This window comes from Elephas maximus, chromosome 4, assembly GCF_024166365.1.
Source record: "Elephas maximus indicus isolate mEleMax1 chromosome 4, mEleMax1 primary haplotype, whole genome shotgun sequence".
Lineage (NCBI taxonomy): Eukaryota > Metazoa > Chordata > Mammalia > Proboscidea > Elephantidae > Elephas > Elephas maximus.
Window position 1 is genome coordinate 188,927,877 of NC_064822.1, and position 6,000 is coordinate 188,933,876.

The 6,000-nt window shown below is 59.6% G+C and overlaps 1 protein-coding gene across 1 annotated transcript in view; it reads right to left on the minus strand.

Moving 5' to 3' along the window:
* The window catches only part of SHISAL1 (shisa like 1), a 98,686-nt gene extending 96,936 nt beyond the window's left edge, over positions 1-1,750 (minus strand). Inside the window, exon 1 of the mRNA XM_049884621.1 lies at positions 1,147-1,750. The gene's annotated coding sequence lies outside the window, so the exon portion shown is untranslated. The remainder of the gene's footprint in view (positions 1-1,146) is intronic.
* Positions 1,751-6,000: the final 4,250 nt, after the last annotated feature.

Genomic DNA, 6,000 nt, shown 5'->3' on the forward strand with positions numbered 1-6,000 from the left:
CCTGGTGCTAGGCACTTTCTGCTCTTCCCGGTTCTGGTCCTGGGGTCCGTTGGGCAGGAATAATCGCTAAACCGAGGGAATCCGGGAGACCGAGAGCGGCAGGGCAGACACAAAGCGGCACACAGACACACTCTGGCAGATTATGTAACTTCCCTTCCCGGCCCCATCGCCCCCGGGGTGCGGCCAGGCAGCCAGCACCAGCTCCGGGTACCCCGACCCCCGCGCGAACCCGCAGGCTTGGCCCACCAGCCGGCTCTCTCCAAAGAGATAACAACAGTTGGTGACACCAGGACGCGCTGGCTTTTTTTTTCTTCTTCTTCTTCTTCCTTTTTTCCCCTGGCTGAGTAACAAACACTAATACTAATAATGACGATAATAATTAGAATAAATATAACCTGAAGACGCTTGGGGTCTCGTTACCATGGCAACCGCTGCGCTAATGAGCTTCAGAGGCCGCCGCGGGGCTGCCCGGCTCCGGGCGCGGGATCAATATTGATTCGGCCCCGGAGGCAGCAGCGGCTCCGCGGGGGCCACGTGGAGGGCCGCGACCTAGGGGCGCGCACTTTGGGGAGGGGGAACTTCCCTGTCACCCGCGCCTCCCGGCTGGGACCCCCGGAACCGGCTGGGTCCCCAGCGTGGCCCCCGGACCCTGCCCGACGCACACGGAGCTCCCGGCTCGCTGCGCTCCAGGACTCGGTCCTCGGACGCCGGTCTCCACCTCGGACCCGGATTCTGTCCTGGCTGCCGCGTTCCTGCAAGATGCGCTCCAGACCGCGCCTCGGGCCGGGCCCCTCCTTCTCTAGGGTTCAGCGACCCCGACCTTGGCGAGCCCAGGCGCGGACCCCAGTGCCAGGGCACCGGCAGTCGGGCACAGTCCCTGCTCCCGAATCTCGCCTGGGAGTCCTCGGCCCTTCTCCAAAGGGCCCGGGACCCCCCAATGCACCGAGCCCGCCTCACTCAGCGCGCAGCCCCCCACCCCTGCCCCGGGCGCCCGCACCCCTTCTCCGAGGCCGGGGCGCCGCAGACCCCGCCCCCCACGCGCGCGGACCCTCTTCCGCCAGGAGCTCCGCCCCGGCCCCTGCACCCGGGCTCTGGGACCCCGGCCCGGCGGCCCGCTCCTGCCGGCCCGCACGGGGCGGCGCTCACCTCTTGCCGCTGCCCGCTCGCTCCTGTTCCGCTGCCGGGAGCCGGCGCCCGCAGGAGTCGCCTGCTGGGGCGCGAGGGCCGCCCACGCCCCGCGCTGCCCCCGCCGCCGCCGCCGCCGCCGCAACAGTTGTCCCGGTCCGGGGGCTCGGGGGACTCGGGGGCTCCGGGCTGCCACCCGGAAGGCGCCCGCGCCTAGGCGCGCCGGGCTCGGGCTCGGGCTCGGGCTCGGGCTCCGGCTCGGGCTCGGGCACCAGCTCCGGCTCCGGTTCGGGCTCCGGCTCGGGCTCGGGCTCGCAGCCCAGCCGCCGGCCGCATGCTCGGTGGCCCGACCGGCTGCCCGCGGCTACTCAGCGGCCCGCGCCGCCCGCCCGAGCCCCGCGCCGCGCTCCTGCTCGCCGCGCCGCCGCCACTTCACTCTTGGCGGCTCGCTGGCTCTCGGCGTCCTCTCTGCTGCCCCCTCTCCTGAGCTCCGGCTCCCAGCCGTCCTGCTCCTGCCGCCGCCGAGCGCCCCCTCGCCAGCGCCGCCGCCTGCCTCTGCCTCTGCCTCTCCGTCTCTCTGTCTCTGCGTCTCCTCTGCTTTCTGTCTTTCGTAATCTCTTTCCTCTCTTGCTCTTTCGCTCGCCTCTTTCTGCTCTTAATTATTCTTTAGCAATGTCTTTCCTACTCTTGCTTTCTCTTCCTTCCTTCCTCTTTCTTTCTTTTGCAACCCCCGTTTCCTTTTTACTTCTTTTACGATTGACTTCTTCCCTCTCTCTTTCGTTTTCTCCTTCCTTCTTTCTGCGCTTTCTCTTTATTTCTTCCTCTCTTCTTTTCCCTTCCTCTCTCCTCTTCTTCCTTCTTTCTCATCTTCCCCTCCCCACACCCCGTTCTGAGTCCCCCCACCTCACACACTCACCTGCCTCCTTCCTGGCTGCTCCCAGCCCCTCCTCCAGGGCAGGCTCAGGGGGTTCCCTGACCCTTCCCTGCGGCAACACCAGCCCCCTTCTGCAGGGTGGACCCCCTCCAGCAGCCCCTCTCCATCCTGCCACAGGAGGGACCACACCCCATGAGGCGCCTCCCTGGCTTTTCTAGTCAAGACCTGTCCTACTTTCCAGCCACTCTGCCCGAGGCCACAGGAGGTCAGGGTCAGGGTCAGACTGGCTGGAGAATGGGAAACCCTTTTATCAGACAAGTCCTGCCATCCAGCTTCCTCCATGGCCCCTGCCCTGGTCCCGTTGCCTGTTCTGGCCTCCTGTCTCTCTGGTCTGTCACCCATTTCTGTGAGTGGCCTCAAGCCAGCAAGCTGACTCAGTAAGCCTCAGTTTCCCCACTTCCTTTGTCCCTGGCCGGTGACCTCCTGTCAGGTGGGGAGGACCTGGCAGCCTCCCCAAGGCCACATGCAAGTCAAGGCCACAGGATGGTTCATCTCCTTTCTGGAGGGAGAATGCGTTTGAGCACCCTGGGGAGCCAGTCCCAAGATCATCCTTCCTGCAAACCCCATGAGTCACCCTGGGCGTTGGAGTGGCTTCCTTTTAAGACGTTGATTGGACCCCTCTCATCCCAGAAGCCCAGCTGAGCCCTGTACACACTTTATTTATTCCTCACCACAGCGCTGGGGGTGCTGACCTCCCCACCTTAAACCAGATAACCAAACCTGTTGCTGTCAAGTTGATCCTCACTCATAGCACCCCTGCATGACCGAGCAGAACTGCCCCGTAGGGTTTCCAAGGCTGTGCTCTTTACCGAAAGAGCCCTGGTGGTGCAGTGGTTAAGCGTTCAGCTGCTAACTGAAAGCTCAGGGGTTTGAACCCTCCAGCCAATGTGTGGAAGCTGGGGGTACGTGGTGTCTTGACCCTGAGAAAGGAGGCTCAGCGTGGTCCAGCCACGTGCCTGAGGTACCCTGAGTGGAAGGGCCGTACTGCCACCCCATGGGGTGGCTGCACCTTTGGGAAGGGCCACTTTATCTCTCAGTCCTCAGTTTCCGCATCTGTGATGTATGCGCTCTCCTTCTGTTGACACCGTGTGAGCAACTGTCCTGGGCTGGACATTGAACCTGGTGCACTGAGGGGCAGCACCTGTCCCAGGCTGGACATTGAACCTGGTGCACTCAGGGGCAGTACCTGTCCTGGGCTGGACATTGAACCTGGTGTACTCAGGGGCAGTACCTGTCTGGGGCTGGACATTGAACCTGGTGCACTGAGGGGCAGCGGGATGCTGTGATGGGAGGCGGGGTGTTGGGCCCCAGCTCAGGGCTCAGGGAGGGCAGGGCCTGCGCAGCCCTGTGGGGGCAGCAGAGGCCAGGGAGGCAGTGTCGTCCAGTGGTTATGCTCATGGGTCTTGGAGCAAGGCAGAGCTTTATCCCTTACCAGCCACTGTGGTGGCTTACGTGTTGCTGTGATGGTGGAAATGATGCCACCGGTGTATCAAATACCAGCGGGGTCACCCATGGTGGACAGATTTCAGCAGAGCTTCCAGACTAAGACAGGCCAGGAAGGAAGGCCTGGTGATCTGCTTCGGAAGATTAGCCAATGAAGACCCTGTGGAGCGCAACAGAATGTTCTCCAATATAGTGTTGGAGGGTGAGCTGCCTAGGTTGGAAAGCACTCAAAACGGTGGCTGCAACAATGGACTTGAGTATACCAATGATGATGAAGATGGCACAGGACAGGGCAAGGTTTTGTTCTATTGCACACAGGTCACCGTGAGTCAGAGCTGACTCAGCAGCAGCTAATAACAAGAGCCTTGTGGCATATGGCGGGTCACAGAGAGGAGGGGAGGGGAGGATGGAGAGGAATGGGGAGGAGAGGGGAGCGGAGGGGTGGGCAGACTCCAGGGGCCCGGAGACAGGGCACACTCACCAAGCTTCCTCCATCTCTCAGCCAAGGCTGCTCCCCAAGGGGTCACCCCCCGCCCCTTCCCTTGCAGGTCACCTGGTCCCCGTCGGTAGATGATGTCCCAGGGGATCTCAGAGGGATGTTGATTTCAAGGCATTTTGGTTGGCTTCCATTTCTGGACCCGAGTTATCCCACTTCTCTGCAGCCCTGCCCTGACCATGGAAGGCAATTTGACAAGGTGGGGTGTGTGTGTGTGTGTGTGTGGTGCATGTGCACGGATGGGTGTGTTTATGCACAAAGAGTAGATGGAACAAGTTGGCCTCACTCCCTTTTTGTGGCGACAGTGTACGGAATCCCCATATGGTGTGTGTGTGCAGGCATGTTCTCCACGCGTGCGGTAGCTGGTGGGGGGGCAGGGGGAGGGAGGTTCAGGATGTGTTGAAAAACCTTATTATTCGGAGACTCTTTCATCCCTTCCTTCCTCTGTCTCCTCTTCCCCAGTTCTGTGCCTGGCCCCGTCCAGGTCCAGTGCTGAAGACGCAGAGATGAGAAGTTGCTGCCCTGAAGAAGCTCACAGCCCAGTGACTACTGGAATGTCAAACCTCCACCAACATCCCCATGATGTACGGGACTTGCCTCTCTCTGGCATTCAAGGTCCTGTCCCCCTGCAGCCTGGCCTACCTCCTCTGCAGCCAGGTGTGCTGGGCTCGGGCCACATGAAACCCACCACTTGCTGGGGTTCCCCAGTGGACCACGACACTGGCTTAGGAAAGCTACACACCTGCTGTGCGCTGGACTGCTCTGCCCCCTACTGTATTCCCAGGGCCTGCCCTCATCTCCCCTCCAACACTGCTCCCCCAGCTTGGACAAAGCTCCTCGGTCTCCCAAGCCTCTGTTTCCTCATCTGCAAAATGGGATGATCTGTTCACCTCGAATGGTCAATGTGAGGATTAAATGAGGGACTGTGTCTTATAGGAAGCAGTCCTATTGATTAATGAAAAGTAAATGAACACCCAATTTAAAAAATGGGTACACATTGCTCCAAAAAAAATATACAAATGGCCGACAAGCACATGAAAAGAGGTTCAACATCATTAGTCATTCAAAACGAAAAATCAAACCCGTTGCTGTCCAGTCAAGTCCGACTCACAGCAGCGCTGTAGGACAGAGTGGAGCTGCTCGGTAGAGCTTCCAAGGCTGCGATCCCCGGCAGCAGATTGTCGGGCCCTTCTCCTGCAGAGCCACTGGGTGAGTCAACCTTTTGGTTAACAGGTGGGCGCTTAATGGCTGAGCTACCAGGGTCCCTTGTTGTTGTTGTTGTTGTTGTTAGGTGCCGTCGAGTCAGTTCCAACTCATAGCGACCCTACGGACGACAGAACGAAACCCTGCCCGGTCCTGCGCCATCTGTCTTTGAGCCCCTTGTTGTAGCCACTGTGTCAGTCCATCTCACTGAAGGTCTTTCTCTTTTTCACTTACTGTCTACTGTACCAAGCATGCTGTCCTTCTCCAGGGACCGGTCCCCTCTGATAACGTATCCAAAGTATGTGAGATGAAGTCTCACCATCCTGGCTTCCAAAGAGCATTATTCCGGCTGTACTTCTCAGCCACTCACCAGCTGTGTGACATGACCAGGTTCATCCGCGGCTCCCAACCTCTGGGTGTGAGTTTCTTGTGGCTGCTGTAACAAGTCACACACACTTGGAGACTTAATACACAATGATTCTCTGAAAGTTCTGGAGATCAGGCATCCAAAGCCAGTATCACTGGGCTGAAATCAAAGTATCGACAGGGCCACCCACACTCGCTGCAGAGGCTCTGGGGAGAATCAGTTGCTTGCCTCTACTAGCTTCTGGTGGTCACAGGCGTTCCTTGACTGGTGGCCACATGAGTGCAGTCTTCAAGGCCAGCATCTTCCAGTCTCTTTCTGCTCCACCTTCCATCACCTTCTCTTCTGTGTATTAAATCTCCTTCTGCCTCCCTCTTTTAGGGATAGCTCCTCGGAAACTCTATGGGGCAGCTCTACTCTGTCCTGTAGGGTTGC